This window comes from Aegilops tauschii, chromosome 3, assembly GCF_002575655.3.
Source record: "Aegilops tauschii subsp. strangulata cultivar AL8/78 chromosome 3, Aet v6.0, whole genome shotgun sequence".
Taxonomy (NCBI): domain Eukaryota; kingdom Viridiplantae; phylum Streptophyta; class Magnoliopsida; order Poales; family Poaceae; genus Aegilops; species Aegilops tauschii.
Genome location: NC_053037.3, coordinates 587,994,055 through 588,014,050, shown reverse-complemented (window position 1 = coordinate 588,014,050; position 19,996 = coordinate 587,994,055). Strand labels below are relative to the sequence as shown.

The 19,996-nt window shown below is 44.4% G+C and overlaps 1 pseudogene; it reads right to left on the bottom strand.

Moving 5' to 3' along the window:
• Window positions 1-8,081: 8,081 nt before the first annotated feature.
• On the bottom strand, window positions 8,082-9,716 carry LOC141020745 (methionine S-methyltransferase-like; annotated as a pseudogene).
• Window positions 9,717-19,996: the final 10,280 nt, after the last annotated feature.

The window sequence follows — 19,996 nt, the reverse complement described above, 5'->3', positions numbered from 1 at the left end:
CCTCCGCCTGGGCTCGCCACACCGGCCACGTGGAGGCCCATCTGTCCCGGTTCATGTAAGAACTGGGACTAAAGGCCCAGGGCATTAGTAACGACACTTTAGTCCTGGTTTAACAACCGGGACAAATGGCCCTTACCAACCGGGAAAATGGCCCTTTTTCTACTAGTGGACCCACCCACGTGCGAATCAAATCTCGTGATTTATCCTTTCTCCTTCGTTCTTCTCCGCCCATTTCCTCCACCTCCAGCCGCCGCAGCTCTGCTCCTCCACAACCTCCTCACGTAGCTCGCGCACGTGTCGCTGAAGGACACGAGGCGGAGCTCGCCGCAGTCGGCCTCCATCCCAGGCGCCAGCTCCTCGCAGGCCTCGGCCAAGGCCGTGAGTGGCTGCTCCATTCCCTGTCGGGCGGCCACACGGCTGCCGCTGTCACACATCTGCTCGGAGCTCGCCGGTGATCCTACACTAGTGCAGAACCGGGCTTTAGCGCCGGTTCGTAAGGGCCTTCAGTACCGGTTCTGCAACCGGCACTAAAGAGTGGAGACTAAAGCCCCCCCCCCCTTTAGTACCGGTTCGGCACAAACCGGCGCTAACGTGCCACCACGTGGCACGAGCCAGGCCCGGGTGCGTGTAGGACATTAGTACCGGTTGGTAACACCAACCGGTACTAAATGTCTGGGTGTGTTTTGGTTTTAATTTTTATTTTTCCTTTAGTTTTGTGTTTTCAATTTAATTTAGTGATTGTTTTACATTATAATGAGTTGTTAAATCATTAGGTGAAAGTACCGCAGATTAGTTTCGACTGGATGCATGTGGCTCCTAGCTAAGTGATCAAGTATATGGCATATACTTAATCACTTAGCTAGGATCCATCCAGTTGAAACTAATATGTGGTTTCTTTCATAAATGATATAATAACTCATCATCATCATCATATTAATATAAAAACTCTTGCATTATATCATCACCAACAACAGTATATACTAGCTAGCAAAGATATCATCGAGTTCAACATGGTCATGATATTATAAGCGTTCATAACACCACAAAAGCAAATCACTCTTTGATATTAAGTTCAGGCCGAAGAACACGGACACGCATGAGAGGACAACAAGTACTAAGAGCATGATAACTAGCTAAATCACTCCTGCTGCTCTCTCTCTCGGGTAAAATTGCATAGAACATGTATAGCTCTCCTGATTCATCATATTGGAGCATGCAGATGAACCTGTCTCCTAATCGTGGGTTGCGCTTCTGATTGCTGCCCCCTAGTACTTCTCTGCGATCGCTAACAATTTTGCTCCAATCTTTCACTATTAAGCATTCATCGCTTTCAGAAATCCTGAATGCACTCATGTGCACTATAGGATATCTTGGCTGTAAGCTAACAATTGACATGCGACCTTTAGTCTCGATCCACTGAGGCACAACTGTCATCGGGAGTCCCTGTTGAAGAACATCGTATAGTAATTAATATACTTAGCAATGAAAGTTTAGCTTGAAAAATAATGTATGCAAAAGATGCACTGAGGGCTAATAGTAAAAATCTTACCATCTTTCCTAAATACATGTGACCGTAGTTCAATACGATCACTATTGGTCGCACGTTTTGAGTACTAAGATTTTCAAATTTAGGAAAATGATTTCTCTTAACAGCATCAAGATCCTCAAGCCATTAAACATAATGACTTATCTCCTCGCAGTTTAGTTCAGCTCCGGGACAGTAGTAGGTCCTGTCTACCAAGCGCCAGACATGTTTGCTTGAATGGAAATAAGCTGTCAATAGAAATTAGTTGTCAACTATTTTTGAATAAACAATATCAAAGACATAAATATGGTTGAGAAACTCACATAATGGTAGAACTGGAGGCGTCTGCACATCGACCCAGATGTCTCTATTACCTTCAATATCATCTTCCGGACGAATATCAAAGGTGATAACCATATCAGGCTCAAATGCATAAGCCTTGCATAGTGCTTGCCAAGTTTTGCATTCAAAATAGGTGTACGTGTCTGCATTGTATAATTTGACGTTGAAAGTATAACCATGCTCGGTCTTCAGGTAAACTCTCTTTACCTCCATAGTTTCCATAGCACTGAAACCTATCTTATCCAAGACAAAAATTCTTGCATGGCAGGGGATGCGCTAGTAGAATAGTGAAAATTTAAAATTATAAGTTGAAGCAAATGAAGCATATATAAGTCATGCTTAATTACGAAAAAAGACTTGTCGTTGTGACTTACTGTATCCACTTCGAAGGTCTCATCCAGCTTGATGCTGAAGAGCCTATCATCAACAAGGAAATTTCTGTCGAATAGGCCGCGCTGGTCTTCACAGAATTCGCACTTAATGAAATCTTTTTCGTCGTCAGATGACATTTCTTATGTTCATATAGGTGAAACATTAAACACTTACTAGTTCTATTAATTCAACTAATTCAACTACTTCTATTAGTTGAACTAGTTCTATTAATTCAACTAATTCAACTAAGCATTTAATAAAAATAAACTTGTTCTATTAATTTTCTTACTAAGATAAAGTAGCTAGTTCTATATAGTAATATTTTAATTAGATCATCAAATTTCAGATATCTAAATTTTCTTACTAAAAATAAACTAGTTCTATTAATTCAACTAATTCAACTAAGAATTTACTAAAAATAAACTAGTTCTATTAATTTTCTTACTAAAATATATAAAGTAGCTATATATAGTAATATTTTAATTAGATCATCAAATCTCATATACCTAAATTTTCATACTAAAAATAAACTGGTTCTACTAATTCAACTAGTTCAACTAAGCATTTACTAAAAATAAACTAGTTATATTAATTCAACTAGTTCAAATAATCTCATATACCTAAATTTTCTTACTAAAAATAAACTTGTTCTATTAATTTTCATACTAAAAATAAACTAGTTATATTAATTCAACTAGTTCAAATCTCATATATATACCTAATTAATATCTAGCTAATTCATCTAAAATTGACATTAATATTTAACATCTTTTCCATATAATTCATCTAACATTAACATTCTAACATTCTTATCTACGTAATTTATCTAACATTAATCTAAACAACAGAAAACAGAAAATAAGTAAAAACAATATGTGTGTGTGTGTATGTGTGTGTGTACGAGCGGGGGGCGGCGGCGTACGGGCGGCGGCGCGAGACGGCGATGCGACGGGGACGGCGCGACGACGAGCGGCGGGCCGGGGGCGACGGCGCGATCGAGACGGCGACGTAGTACGGGGCGGCGGCGACGGCGGTGACGGCGACGACGGGCGGCGGGGGCGACGGCGGTGACGGCGACGACGGGCGGCGAGGGCGGCGGGTTCTGCGAGGGCGGCGCGCGATGGGCGACGGCGGCGGCGGCGGCGATGTCGCGCGAAGTAGGTTGAGAAGAAGTGGTGGTCGATAAAACTGAATTTTTCGTAAGTGTCATATATATAGGAGGGGCCTTTAGTACCGGTTGGAGCCACGAACCGGTACTAAAAGCCAATTTTCGCCAGGCCAAGGGGCGGGAAACTGCCCCTTTAGTACCGGTTCGTGGCTCCAACCGGTACTAAAGGCCCCCCCTTTAGTACCGGTTGGAGCCACGACCCGGTACTAAAGGGGTGCGCTGGCGCAGGAGCGGTGCGGGCAAGTTTAGTCCCACCTCGCTAGCCGAGGGGCGCCCGTACCAGTTTAAAAGCCCCGGCGCGGCTGCTGTCTCGAACTCCTCTCTATAGCAGGCTTCTGGGCCTAACTTCGGCGTGCTACCCTGTGAGCCTGCTGGCCCTTCTGCGCCTGTATTTGCAAACCCTAGGTCTGGCAGGCCCACTGGGCAGCGCCCCAACAATTTTTTATATAATTTTCTTCTATTTATTTCTGTGTAGTTTTTTTTGCTGTATTTAGTTTCTTTGTGAATATAAAAAAATTATATAGTTTTTTTCTTTTCTGCATTATTTATTGTCTGCTATTTATTTTTTAGTAAATTTATATATAGTTTTTGTCTTTTTTGTTTTATTTATTTTCTGTTTTATTTATTTTTTGTTTTGTCTTTTGCACATCCTATGTGGGTGAAATGATGATACCATGCCAAGTTTCGACATTTTCAGAGTTCATTTTGTAGTGATTTTCAATTTCACGGTCATTTAGCTCTCTAAACAAATCGGTAAATGACTAAAAAATAGCAAATGATGTCAGAAAGTTTCGAAAATTGATGACGCCGCTTTGAATGGTGTGTACGGAACTCAAAAAAGTTTGGAGTTGTAATAAGTTTAAAAAATGAAATGCCCATGTAACAGATGAGTTCTCGTCAGAAACCCTGATACTTCGAAAGAGATTGTCCAGTTTGTACATGAAGTGCGTCCAGTTTTTGCCGTAACCCTCTCTACTCTTTTGCACATGCTATGTGGGTGAAATGATGATACCATGCCAAGTTTCGACATTTTCAGAGTTCATTTTGTAGTGATTTTCAATTTCACGGTCATTTAGCTCGCTAAACAAATCGGTAAATGACTAAAAAATAGCAAATGATGTCAGAAAGTTTTGAAAATTGATGACGTCGCTTTGAATGGTGTGTACGAAATGCAAAAAAGTCTGGAGTTGTAATAAGTTTTAAAAATGAAGTGCCCATGTAACACAAGAGTTCTCGTCAGAAACCCTGATACTTCGAAAGAGATTGTCCAGTTTGTACACGTAGTGCGTCCAGTTTTTGCCGTAACCCCCTCTACTCTTTTGCATATGCTATGTGGGTGAAATGATGATACCATGCCAAGTTTCGACATTTTCAGAGTAAATTTTGTAGTGATTTTCAATTTCACGGTCATTTAGCTCTCTAAACAAATCGGTAAATGACTGAAAAATAGCAAATGATGTCAGAAAGTGTTGAAAATTGATGACGTCACTTTGAATGGTGTGTACGGAACGCAAAAAAATCTGGAGTTGTAATAAGTTTAAAAAAATAAAGTGCCCATGTAACAGATGAGTTCTCGTCAGAAACACTGATACTTGGAAAGAGATTGTCCAGTTTGTACACGAAGTGCGTCCAGTTTTTGCCGTAACCCTCTCTACTCTTTTACACATGCTATGTGGGTGAAATGATGATACCATGCCAAGTTTCGACATTTTCAGAGTTCATTTTGTAGTGATTTTCAATTTCACGGTCATTTAGCTCTCTAAACAAATCGGTAAATGACTAAAAAATAGCAAATGATGTCAGAATGTTTTGAAAATCGATGACGTTGCTTTGAATGGTGTGTACGGAACACAAAAAAGTCTGGAGTTGTAATAAGTTTAAAAAAATGAAGTGCCCATGTAACAGATGAGTTCTCGTCAGAAACCCTGATACTTCGAAAGAGATTGTCCAGTTTATACACGAAGTGCGTCCATTTTTTGCCGTAACCCTCTCTACTCTTTTGCACATGCTATGTGGGTGAAATGATGATACCATGCCAAGTTTCGACATTTTCAGAGTTCATTTTGTAGTGATTTTCAATTTCACGGTCATTTAGCTCTCTAAACAAATCGGTAAATGACTGAAAAATAGCAAATGATGTCAGAAAGTGTTGAAAATTGATGACGTCGCTTTGAATGGTGCGTACGGAACGCAAAAAAAGTCTGGAGTTGTAATAAGTTTAAAAAAATGAAGTGCTAGTGTAACAGATGAATTCTCGTCCGAAACCTTGATACTCCGAAAGAGATTGTCCAGTTTGTACACGAAGTGCGTCCAGTTTTTGCCATAACCCTCTCTACTCTTTTGCACATACTATGTGGGTGAAATAATGATACCATGCCAAGTTTCGACATTTTCAGAGTTCATTTTGTAGTGATTTTCAATTTCACGGTCATTTAGCTCTCTAAACAAATCGGTAAATGACTAAAAAATAGCAAATGATGTCAGACAGTTTTGAAAATTGATGACGTCGCTTTGAATGGTGTGTACGGAACGCACAAAATTCTGGAGTTGTAATAAGTTAAAAAATAAAGTGCCCATGTAACAGATGAGTTCTCGTCAGAAACCCTGATACTTCGAAAGAGACTGTCCAGTTTGTACACGAAGTGCGTCCTGTTTTTGCCGTAACACAAGAAATCCGGAGTTGTAATAAGTTATTAAAGATAAAAAAGAGGCACAATGCTCGTTAATTAGCTTCAAGCCTTTCGGAATAGTGCAAACTGCACTGCACATAGCTCCGTCCAGTCTACACTATTCCTCAAGGCTTAAAGCTAAGCAACGTGCAGATGAGCATTGCGCCTCTCCTTCATCGTCTCTGCACTCAGGGCTTATAAACCGCTCCTAGTGCCTCTCTCTTCGCGAGGTTGGACTAAAAAACAGCTTACTAAGAAACTATAGTACCGGTTCATGGCACGAACCGGTACTAAAGGTGCCCGTGGGGCCCCAGCCTGACCATAGCCTGACGCAGCCTCATTAGTACCGGTTCGTGACACGAACCGGTACTAAAGGTTGCTCACGAACCGGTACTAATGATCTCTGCGCGCCTAGCCCTTAGAACTGGCACTAATGAACACATTAGTGCCGGCTCAAAATCAAACCGGCACTAATATGCTTCACATTTGACCCTTTTTCTACTAGTGCTAGTAGCTGCGTAGCGACCATGGTGGCGCCTTGCACGCCGGGTTTTTGGCACGAGCGAGTGCTGTTTTGGGTAGTGCACGGCGATGCTGCGGTCCTGGCACCCATGGCCGCCGCTGCCGGGGCGTCGTATCCTGGCGAACCTGCAGACGAGGTATTGCAGAACCTGCCGCAGACTCCTGTGTGCTGCAACCGCTAAAAAAAAGCTTCAACCTCTAGATGAAAAAGCTTCAACCGCATATACAGAAAGCTGCAAGCATTCAGTGCTATCGAGGAAAGCTACAACCGTCTACAGGAAATGCTACAACCTTCGACTGAAAAAGCTTCAACCGAACTATAGATGAAGCTTTCCCCCAGGCGCTGCTCAAAATGAAAAAAGTTCCAATCATTTATAGAAAAGCTTCTACCGTAGGAGAAAAAAGCTTCAACCTTTGAGACAGAAAGCTACAACCAGACTCTGCACAATCAGAGAAGTTGCAACCATTCGACAGAGAAAGCTTTGAATCGAATGCGCGAAAAAAGTTTCAATCGTTTACAGAAAAGCTTCTGCCGTAGAGGAAAAAAGCTTCAACCTTTGAGAGAGAAAACTACAACCAGACTCTGCACAATCAGAGAAGTTGCAACCGTTCGACAGAGAAAGCTTTGAATCGTATGTGCGAAAAAGTTTCAATCGTTTACAGAAAAGCTTCTATCGTAGAGGGAAAAAGCTTCAACCTTTGAGAGAGAAAGCTACAACCAGACTCCGCAGAATTGGAGAAGTTGCAACCATCGGGGCGCTGTGTCCGGCGAACCGTCGCCACCGGAGCGTGGCCGTCGTGCACTGGAATTGCGAGCGGTGGCACCGGAGCTACAAGGCTGCAACTATGGGCGCACGCTGCTGCATCCCTTTTCCATGCCGGAGGTTGAAGATGGGAGAGGTTGGGGACAAAGGGATCTGATGGCTCGGGATGTCCACATCCGACGGCTGGGGCTTGACCGGCCCAACGATTGGGCCGGTGCGCCGGCGCAGATCGCTGCCTTTTTTTTGCGAGGTCTTCTCAAACTCAATCACAGTCACAAACGTTTAACTTCGGTTTTCCATCGGTTGCCCCAACCAAGTTATTGGGCACTGCATGCGTCTACTAGTCGATGCATGGCTTGTATTAACTCAATTCACACTGCCTAGTCTTTTAATCGGGTTCGTTTGTACTAACCAAAAATTATTATTTTGCTATGTCACATATAATAACCCACATAACAAGAAGAAAATCAGAATTTAAGACTAGCTAGCTAGCTAGTATGCCATCATAACAAGTCAAAGTGATATCGCTAACTATGCCAAGTGCTGCTGCTATTGGAACTTTCAACAAGGGCTACAACCTTTCATCAATCGCCCATCATACATAAATTCACAACAAAACAATTACATCCTTTCTTATGTATGTTTGTTTGAGGCTTTTCCTTCCATTATGGAACCACCCGACATCCGAGCTAGTTACCCTTCATCCGAGCGTCGCCTCCTCACAGAACCAACTCCTTGAACCTTGTGATGCAGTCCATTGCCCGCTGGAATTCACCACTGTCCAGAGCAAAGCTGAACCGGCAGTAGTCTTGTATCCTCGTCTATGAGCTGCTGCTTATGCAAAGCCCGGTGGATCTAAGAATGGCTTCCCTGATGTTGCCGCCGTCAAGCACATCTTTGAACCTGCCCACCTTGAACGGTTTGCCAATGTAGGCTGTTGGTTTCGCCAGCATTTATATACCACCTTGACAGCCAGCAACATCCCAACCACGGCGCCCAATGGCACCACCTCCCTGCGCGCGAACAACTGAGCACGTCGCAGTCGTCACCGGTACACCTCAGCATCATGCCGCCAAGTACCACCAGTCGACACAGCTTGAAGTCTCTAGTAGATATGTCGTGCCTAGCACCTGCCGACCATACATGACAAAGCGTAGCACCTGTCGGTCAGGCATGACTTGACATCTCCACCGAAGCTCCGTGCAAGACGAAGCCGCTCCACCTCCTGCCTCTGACTTCCAGCGCTGCTGCCCAAACGATGCTCCCAAGAGAGGAACAACACCGCAGTACCGCCATCGTCCGATCTGGATTACCAGATCGTAGGGTTTCCCCCGAAGCAGCACGAGTGAGTCGACAGAAGTTACACGACGATGCCTTCATAAGGTAATGACGCAAAACGCCGCCATCGGCTTGGTTTTCACCGGCAACTCTGTTTCCTCAACTCGCAACCGGGACTAGATGACGGATCTGTAGATCCGACCACCCAGCCTCAAGCCGACCATATCCGGCGGAGGAGATGGCCACCACCGCCACGCCCAGGGCCGCAGCCCCCGGCATCCTCGAGTTGCAGGTTGATCCCAGGGACAGCAAGTCATTGACGGAAATGTACACGAGGTTGCGGCCCGCCGAAGCCCATCTGGATCCAGATCGAGCTCCCGAACTAGCACAAAGAGAAAGCAAACTTTCTATCTCATTGTTACTGTACACGAAACCAGAAGGGTTCGTTGTGGGACCAGATATAAAAACCCATGACCGAGATGCTTTCACACTGCGAATTGCACAAGCCAGAGCCAATGGTTCAATTTTGAAGCCTGATTCCACGTTTGTTGGAATAGTGAGAGCGTACGTGCGTTCATAAACTTTGCTGCCGTGACATAGTGACCATTGGTGCCCAAGGGGAATAGGAAAGTACCTCGTTCTTGCATGCAACAAAGAACAAGTTTGCGGAAGAGTGCAAGGGAGGTGTGGCCATATAAAGTCTGCTGGGAAACCATTAAACCATAGCTATCTTTCACTAGCTGTTGGATGCTGGAACGGACATCAGTTTCAGAATCAGTGACGTTCTGCCTAACAAAACTTTCAAACATGGAGGCTTCAACTGCAGAAGGTACTGGCAAGAAGCTATGATCTAAATCCGCATGAATGACGCCAGATTTCTTGGAATCAGAAACAAAAAAGTCAGTTTCTTTTAGGGTAGAGATAGCTGAATTAGAAAATCCTATCATCTTCTCAGGTATCACTTCTGCAGGTTGTCTCTGAAAAAGATCAAAGAAAAATCAGAAGGCAAGAAAAAAACACTCTAGTCGCACAATATTCCATAGGTCCCCATTTTCTGAAGTGGGATATCCCATAGGTCATTAAACATTAATTCTACTCTAAATAAGAATTAAAGATGAAAATTATAAATTATAAACCAAGAGACGGCTAATCCTGTTTACCTTTTGTTGCCGATGCCTCTCACCAATTTGAAAAGCCAGCAGCTCATGGAAAAGACAGCCATACACTAGTAGAAAACAGGGCTTTCGTTCGGGCCTGGCCAGCCCATTAGTCCTAGTTCTGCACGAACCGGGACCCATGGGGGGCATTAGTCCCGGTTCGTGAGCCCAGGGGGGCGGCCGGGACCTCGTGGGCATTGGTCCCGGTTCGTGTGGACCCATTTGTCCCGGTTCTAGGCACGAACTGGGGCCAATAGGCCTCGCTCCTGGCCCACAGCCATTGGTCCCGGTTCGTGGCTCGGACCGGGACAGAAGAGGGAGCTTTAGTCCCGGTTCCAACCACGAAGCGGGACAAATGAGTTGCCTATATATACCCCATCGCCGCAGCACAACACTCCACAATGCTCTGTTTTTTGCTGGCCGGCGAGGGGGAGGGCATTGGGTGCTCTAGCCTCTTATGCACATGAGGTGTTCGATGAAATACCCGAGCCACACTAGTTAAGCTTTCTCCTCTCGAAGCTCGACCTCCGAGCTCCATTTTCCCCGAGATTTGTCTAGGTTTATATTAGCGGTCTATCACACCCCGTCCCGGTTTTCACCGTCGTCGATCACCCGCGCCGATCTCATCGCCGGCAAAACCGTGGTGAGCCTCTTGTTCTTATCTTCTTTCTGAAAGAAAAAAATTCTTACTTTACATAGATACTTGTCTAATTTTCTTACTTTTGACACACATAATTATATATAATGCACGCAGATGAACCGGCAATGGATGTACGGTGACAGACACACCTTCGAGTACATTAAGGGCGTGCATGATTTCTCGAAGTGGCTGAGGCAAACAAGCAGAATGGTTTTATGTGTTGTCCATGCCCTAAATGTGGGAATACGAAGTCTTACTCTGACCAGAAAATCCTTCACACCCACCTGCTTTACAAGGATTTCATGCCACACTATAATGTTTGGACGAGGCACGGAGAAATAGGGGTTATGATGGAAGACGGCGAAGAAGAAGAGGACGATGACAACTATGTGCCCCCTGAATACGGTGATGCTGCAACGGGGGAAGCTGCTGAAGATCAAGAGGAACCAGACGATGTGCCCGATGATGCTGCAACGGGGGAAGCTGCTGAAGATCAAAAGGAACCAGACGATGTGCTCGATGATGATGATCTCCGCCGGGTCATTGTCGATGCAAGGACGCAATGCGAAAGTCAAATGGAGAAGCTGAAGTTCGATCGCATGTTAGAGGATCACAAAAAAGGGTTGTACCCCAATTGCGAAGATGGCAACACAAAGCTCGGTACCGTACTGGAATTGTTGCAGTGGAAGGCAGAGAATGCTGTTCCTGACAAAGGATTTGAGAAGCTACTGAAAATATTGAAGAAGAAGCTTCCAAAGGATAACGAATTGACCGACAGTACGTACGCAGCAACAATTCCAGGATTTGAACGCATGCCCGGTATCATGCATGCCCTAATGACTGCATCCTCTACCGCGGTGCGTACAAGGATTTGAACGCATGCCCGGTATGCGGTGCATTGCGGTATAAGATCAGACGAGATGACCCTGGTGATGTTGACGGCGAGCCCCGCAAGAAGAGGGTTCCTGCGAAGGTGATGTGGTATGCTCCTATAATACCACGGTTGAAACGACTGTTCAGAAACAAAGAGCATGCCAAGTTGATGTGATGGCACAGTGACGACCGTAAGAAAGACGGGAAGTTGAGAGCACCCGCTGACGGGTCGAAGTGGAGAAAAATCGAGAGACAGTACTGGGCTGAGTTTGCAGGTGACCCAAGGAACGTATGGTTTGGTTTAAGCGCGGATGGCATTAATCCTTTCGGGGAGCAGAGCAGCAATCACAGCACCTGGCCCGTGACTCTATGTATGTATAACCTTCCTCCTTGGATGTGCATGAAGCGGAAGTTCATTATGATGTCAGTTCTCATCCAAGGCCCTAAGCAACCCGGCAACGACATTGATGTGTACCTAAGGCCATTAGTTGAAGAACTTTTAAAGCTGTGGAATGGAAACGGTGTACGTACGTGGGATGAGCACAAACAGGAGGAATTTAACCTGCACGCGTTGCTGTTTGTAACCATCAACCATTGGCCCGCTCTCAGTAACCTTTCAGGACAGACAAACAAGGGATACCACACATCAGGACTTTCAGCAGTTGGTTGGAAACACGTCTCAGAGGTGACAACACTGTTTGTGATGACCTGTACTCGTTGTCCAGGGGACCATCTTCGACTGTATTGACTTACAAAGGATACGAGATAAATGGGAATACATTTTACACGATCGCCCAAGATCAAAAGAGCACCAACCAAAACAGTGGTGTCCACTTTGATGCAGCAACCAAGAGGGGAAAGGGCACATATTATGGTTACATAGTGGACATATGGGAACTTGACTACGGACATGATTTTAAGGTCCCTTTGTTTAAGTGCAAATGAGTCAATCTGTCAGGAGGCGGGGTACAGGTAGACCCACAGTATAGAATGACAACAGTGGATCTGAACAATCTTGGGTACACTGACGAATCGTTCGTCCTAGCCAATGATGTGGCATAGGTTATCTATGTGAAGGACATGTCTACCAAACCGAGAAAAAGAAAAGATAAGGAAGCGAATACATCATACGATGAGCCAAAGCGCCACATAGTTCTTTCAGGAAAAAGGAACATCGTGGGAGTGGAGGGCAAGACAGACGTGTCTCAAGATTATGAAAAGTTTCATGAAATTCCTCCCTTCAAAGTCAAGGCTGACCCAAGCATCCTGATAAACGATGAAGATTATCCATGGTTACGGCACAATAAGCAAAGGACAGAAGCGAAGAAAAAGTGAAGACTTTCTCTCCACAACTATTATGATGATACCATGCCAACTTTCAACCTTTTCGTAGTTCATTTGAAATGCCTGTTGTAACAGACGAGTTTCCGTATGAAACCCTGATATCTCGAAACAGATTGTCTGTTTTGTACACGAAGTGCATCCAGCTTTTCAATTTCAGGGTCTTATAGCTTAAAATAATCAGTAAATGCATGAAAAATAACAAATAAAGTCAGAAAGGGTTGAAAATTAATGATGTGGCTTTGAATGGTGCATTTTGAACACACAAAAAGTCAGGAATTCAAATAAGTTTTAAAAAATAAAATCCCTTTGAACAGACGAGTTTTGTACACGAAGTGCATCCAGGTTTTGCCGTAACCCTCTCAACTTTCTTGCACATGCTATGTGGATGAAATGATGATACCATGCCAACTTTCAACCTTTTCACAGTTCATTTGAAATGATTTTCAATTTCAGGGTCTTATAGCTCAAAATAATCAGTAAATGCATGAAAAATAACAAATAAAGTCAGAAAAGGTTGAAAATTGATGATATAAGTAGAAACCAAATAAAATAAAATAAACTTTAATAAAATCTATAAGTAGAAAAAAATAAACTTTTATAAATAAGTAGACAGAATTATCAAAGTATTTTCTGTTCAAAACATTAAAAGCAAAAAGAATTTTCATAAAATAAATACAAAAAGCAAAAAAGAAATAAAATAAATAATTATAAACAAAATAAACTTTTATAAATAAGTACAAACAAAATAAAATAAATAAGTAGAAACAAAATAAAATAAAATAAACTTTTATAAAACAAATAAGTAGAAACAAAATAAAATAAACTATAAAAAAAGCAACTAAAAAACAATAAAAACTGGAAAAAAATAAAAAAAATGCCACCTACTGGGCCACCACGGCCTGAATACGACTAGAAACCCAGCTAGTTGGGCCAGGATTCTGGCCCGCAGAAGGCCCAACAAGCCCACAGACAGATACAGTGTGTTTAGGCCCGAAAGCCTGCATTTGAGAGGAGCTCGAGAGGGCACCGGGAGTGGGGCTTATAAACCACTCTCGAGCTCCCTCAACTAGCGAGGTGGGACTAAACTTTCGTGCCGCGACGCGGGCAGCATAAGGCCTTTAGTCCCGGTTGGTGCCACCAACTGGGACTAAAGGTATGCATTGGTACCGGTTCATGCCACCAACCGGTACCAATGTCCACCCTTTAGTCCCGGTTTGTGCCACCAACCGGGACCAAAGGCCTCTGCTTCCCGCCCTTTGGGCTGCTGAAAAGAGACCTTTGGTCCCGGTTGGTGCCACAAACCGGGACTAATATAATGGGGGCATTGGTCCCGGTTGGTACCACGAACCGGGACCAAAGCTCTAGCTATATATACAACACTTGTCAAAAATTTCATTCAGTTCGTCTTCCCCGCCCGACGACGCCGCCAGGTTGCCCCTCTGCCTCGCCGTCGCCGTCGTCGCCCTGCCTCCGACGCCGTCCCGCGCCGCCCCGTCGTCGTCCCCTGCCGCCCCGACGCCGCCCCGCGCCACCCCTGCGGCGACGCCGCCGGCCCTGCCTCCTCGTCGCCGTCGCCGCGCCCTGCACTCACGCCGTCGCCGCGCCCGCTCTGAGCGCCGCCCCGATCCCCTCCTCCTCCTCCCTGTACTGGCCGCCGCCGCCGCGCCGCCGCGCCCCCTATGGTTTTTTTAGATTATATGTATATATGTGTGATTATACGGGAGTAAGTACTACTTTATTTTATATATAGTAATTAAGTGCTTAGTAGTAGTTGAACTAGTTGATTTAAGAAAACTACTTTATTTTACTATATATAGAAGTAGTTTATTTTTAGCAAGAAAATTAATAGAACTAGTTTATTTTTTTAGTTCAAGCAATTATTCCAGCATCAACGTCGACGATGCCTATCCCGCATCCTCGTCGTCGACTCGGCGGAGGAGGCCGGCTTCATCAGAGGGGCCATGTCCGGGACTGGGCTCCGCCGGGCTGGTACTGGGAGGTGCTACCTTTCGGCGGGCGTAGTGTTGGAAATATGCCCTAGAGGCAATAATAAAATGGTTATTATTGTATTTCCTTGTTCATGATAATTGTCTGTTGTTCATGCTATAATTGTATTAACTGGAAACCGTAATACATGTGTGAATACATAGACCACAACATGTCCCTAGTAAGCCTCTAGTTGACTAGCTCGTTGATCATAGATGGTTATGGTTTCCTGACCATGGACATTGGATGTCATTGATAACGGGATCACATCATTAGGAGAATGATGTGATGGACAAGACCCAATCCTAAGCATAGCACAAGATCGTGTAGTTCGTTTGCTAGAGCTTTTCTAATGTCAAGTATCATTTCCTTAGACCATGAGATTGTGCAACTCCCGGATACCGTAGGAATGCTTTGGGTGTACCAAACGTCACAACGTAACTGGATGGCTATAAAGGTGCACTACAGGTATCTCCGAAAGTGTCTGTTGGGTTGGCACGAATCGAGACTGGGATTTGTCACTCCGTATGACGGAGAGGTATCTCTGGGCCCACTCGGTAATGCATCATCATACTGAGCTCAATGTGACCAAGTGTTTGGTCACGGGATCATGCATTACGGTACGATTAAAGTGACTTGCCGGTAACGAGATTGAACAAGGTATTGGGATACCGACGATCGAATCTCGGGCAAGTAACGTACCGATTGACAAAGGGAATTTTATACGGGATTGATTGAATCCTCGACATCGTGGTTCATTCGATGAGATCATCGTGGAACATGTGGGAGCCAACATGGGTATCCAGATCCCGCTGTTGGTTATTGACCGGAGAGTCGTCTCGGTCATGTCTGCATGTCTCCCGAACCTGTAGGGTCTACACACTTAAGGTTCGGTGACGCTAGGGTTGTAGAGATATTAGTATGCGGAAATCTGAAAGTCGTTCGGAGTCCCGGATGAGATCCCGGACGTCACGAGGAGTTCCGGAATGGTCCGGAGGTAAAGATTTATATATGGGAAGTCCTATTTTGGCCACCGAAAAATGTTCGAGATTTTTTGGTATTGTACCGGGAAGGTTCTAGAAGGTTCTGAAGTGGGGCCCACCTGCATGGGGGGACCCACATGAACGTGGGTAGTGGGGGAAATGCCCCAGATCCCTGGTCAAGGCGCACCAAGATCCCACCTTAGAAGGAATAAGATCATATCCCGAAGGGATAAGATCAAGATCCCTAAAAAAGGGGGATAACAATCGGTGGGGAAGGGAAATGATGGGATTTCTTTCCCCCACCTTTGCCAACGCCCCAATGGACTTGGAGGGCAAGAAACCAGCCCCCTCCACCCCTATATATAGTGGGGAGGCGCATGGGAGCAGCACCCCAAGCCCTGGCGCCTCCCTCCCTCCCGTGACACCTCTTCCTCCCCGCTTGCGCTTGGCGAAGCCCTGCCGGGATCCCGCTACTTCCACCACCACGCCGTCGTGCTGCTGGATTTCCATCAACTTCTCCTCCCCCCTTGCTGGATCAAGAAGGAGGAGACGTCCCCGCTCCGTACGTGTGTTGAACGCGGAGGTGTCGTCCGTTCGGCGTTAGGATCATCGGTGATTTGGATCCTGACGAGTACGACTCCATCAACCCCGTTCTCTTGAACGCTTCCGCTCGCGATCTACAAGGGTATGTATATGCACTCCTCCCCTCTCGTTGCTAGCATCTCCTAGATTGATCTTGGTGACACGTAGGAAAATTTTGAATTTCTGCTACGTTCCCCAACAGTGGCATCATGAGCTAGGTCTATGCGTAGATTCTATGCACGAGTAGAACACAAAGTAGTTGTGGGCGATGATTTGTTCAATTTGCTTACCGTTACTAGTCTTATCTTGATTCGGCGGCATTGTGGGATGAAGCGGCCCGGACCGACCTTACACGTACTCTTACATGAGACAGGTTCCACCGACTGACATGCACTTGATGCATAAGGTGGCTAGCAGGTGTCTGTCTCTCCCACTTTAGTTGGATCGAATTCGATGAAGAGGGTCCTTACGAAGGGTAAATAGCAATTGGCATATCACCGTTGTGGCTTTTGCATAGGTAAGAAACGTTCTTGCTAGAAACCCATAGCAGCCACATAAAACATGCAACAACAATTAGAGGACGTCTAACTTGTTTTTGCAGGGTATGCTATGTGATGTGATATGGCCAAAAGGATGTGATGAATTATATATATGTGATGTATGAGATTGATCATGTTCTTGTAATAGGAATCACGACTTGCATGTCGATGAGTATGACAACCGGCAGGAGCCATAGGAGTTGTCTTAATTTATTGTATGACCTGCGTGTTAATGAAAAACGCCATGTAATTACTTTACTTTATTGCTAACCGTTAGCCATAGTAGTAGAAGTAATAGTTGGCGAGACAAATTCATGAAGACACGATGATGGAGATCATGACGATGGAGATCATGGTGTCATGCCGGTGACGAAGGTGATCATGCCGCGCCTCGAAGATGGAGATCAAAGGCGCAAGATGATATTGGCCATATCATGTCACTTTATGATTTGCATGTGACGTTTGTCATGTTTACATCTTATTTGCTTAGAACGACGGTAGCATAAATAAGATGATCCCTCACTAAAATTTCAAGAGATGTGTTCCCCCTAACTGTGCACCGTTGCGAAGGTTCGTTGTTTCGAAGCACCACGTGATGATCGGGTGTGATAGATTCTAACGTTCGCATACAACGGGTGTTGACGAGCCTAGCATGTACAGACATGGCCTCGGAACACAAGCAAAACACTTAGGTTGACTTGACGAGCCTAGCATGTACAGACATGGCCTCGGAACACATGAGACCGAAAGGTCGAACATGAGTCGTATAGTAGATACGATCAACATGGAGATGTTCACCAATGATGACAGTCCGTCTCACGTGATGATCGGACACGGCCTAGTCGATTCGGATCATGTATCACTTAGATGACTAGAGGGATGTCTATCTAAGTGGGAGTTCATTAAATAATCAGATGAACTTAATTATCATGAACATAGTCAAAAGGTCTTTGCAAATAATGTCGTAGCTTACGCTTTAGTTCTACTAAGATATGTTCCTAGAGAAAATTTAGTTGAAAGTTGATAGTAGCAATTATGCGGACTGGGTCCGTAAACTGAGGATTGTCCTCATTGCTGCACAGAAGGCTTATGTCCTTAATGCACCGCTCGGTGTGCTGAACCTCGAGCGTCGTTTGTGGATGTTGCGAACATCTGACATACACGTTTTGATGACTACGTGATAGTTCAGTGCGTAATGTTGAACGGTTTAAAATTGTGGCACCAAAGACGGTTTTGAAACATCGCAGAACATATGAGATGTTCCAAAGACTGAAATTGAGATTTCAGACTAGTGCCCACGTCAAGAGGTATGAGACCTCTGACAAGTTTCTTAAGCCTGCAAACTAAGGGAGAAAAGCTCAATCGTTGAGCATGTGCTCAGATTGTCTGAGTACTACAATCACTTGAATCGAGTGGGAGTTAATCTTCCAGATGAGATAGTGATGGTTCTCCATAGTCACTGCCACCAAGCTATTAGAGCTTCGTGATGAACTATAACATATCAGGGATAGACATGATGATCCTTGAGCAACTCGCGATGTTTGACACTGCGAAAGTAGAAATCAAGTAGGAGCATCAATTGCTGATGGTTAGTAAAACCACTAGTTTCTAGAAGGGCTAGGGCAAGAAGGGATACTTCATGAAACGGCAAATCAGTTGCTGCTCTAGTGAACAAACGCAAGGTTGAACCCAAACCCGAGACTAAGTGCTTCTGAAATGAGGGTAACGGTCACTGAAGCAGAACTACCCTAGATACTTCGTAGATGAGAAGGCTGGCAAGGTCGACAGAAGTATATTGGATATACATTATATTAATGTGTACTTTACTAGTACTCCTAGTAGCACCAGGGTATTAGATACCGGTTCGGTTGCTAAGTGTTAGTAACTCGAAATAAAAGCTGCGGAATAAACGGAGACTAGCTAAAGGTGAGATGACGATATGTGTTGGAAGTGTTTCCAAGGTTGATGTGATCAAGCATCGCATGCTCCCTCTACCATCGAGATTGGGGTTAAACCTGAATAATTGCTATTTGGTGTTTGCGTTGAGCATAGACATGATTGGATTATGTTTATCGCAATACGGTTATTAATTAAAGGAGAATAATGGTTACTCTGTCTATTTGAATAATACCTTCAATGGTCTTGCACCTAAAATGAATGGTTTATTGAATCTCGATCGTAGTGATACACATGTTCATGCCAAAAGATATAAGATAGGAATGATAGTACCACATACTTGTGGCACTGCCACTTGAGTCATATTGGTATAAAACGCATGAAGAAGCTCCATGTTGATGGATCTTTGGACTCACTCGTTTTTGAAAAGATTGAGACATGCGAACCATGTCTATTAGTATATATGCATGAAGAAAGTCCATACAGATGGATCATTTGGACTCACTTGATTTTGAATCACTTGAGACATGCAAATCATACCACATGGGCAAGATGACTGAAAGGCCTCGTTTTCAGTAAGATGGAACAAGAGAGCAACTTGTTGGAAGTAATACATTTGATGTGTGCAGTCCAATGAGTGCTGAGGCACGCAGTGGATATCGTTATGTTCTTACTTCACAGATGATTTGAGTAGATGCTGAGAATATTTACTTGATGAAACACAAGTCTGAATTATTGAAAGGTTCAAGTAATTTCAGAGTGAAGTTGAAGATCGTCATGACAAGAGGATAAAATGTCTGTGATATGACCATAGAGATGAATATTTGAGTTACGAGTTTGGCACACAATTAAGAAATTGTGGAAATTGTTTCACGACTAATACCGCCTGGAACACCATAGTGTGATGCTGTGTCCGAACATCATAACTGCACCCTATTGGGTATGGTGCATACCATGATGTCTCTTATCGAATTACCGCTATCATTTATGGGCTAGGCATTAGAGACAACCGCATTCACTTTAAATAGGGCACCACGCAATTCCGTTGAGACGACACCGTATGAACTATGGTTTAGAGAAACCTAAGCTGTCGTTTCTTAAAAGTTTGGGGCTGTGACACTTATGTGGAAAAGTTTCAGGCTAATAAGCTCGAACCCAAAGCGGATAAATGCATCTTCTTAGAATACCCAAAACAGTTGGGTATACCTCCTATTTCAGATCTGGAAGCAAAAGTGATTGTTTCTAGAAATGGGTCCTTTCTCAAGGAAAAGTTTCTCTCGAAAGAATTGAGTGGGAGGATGGTGGAGACTTGATGAGGTGATTGAACCGTCACTTCAACTAATGTGTAGCAGGGCA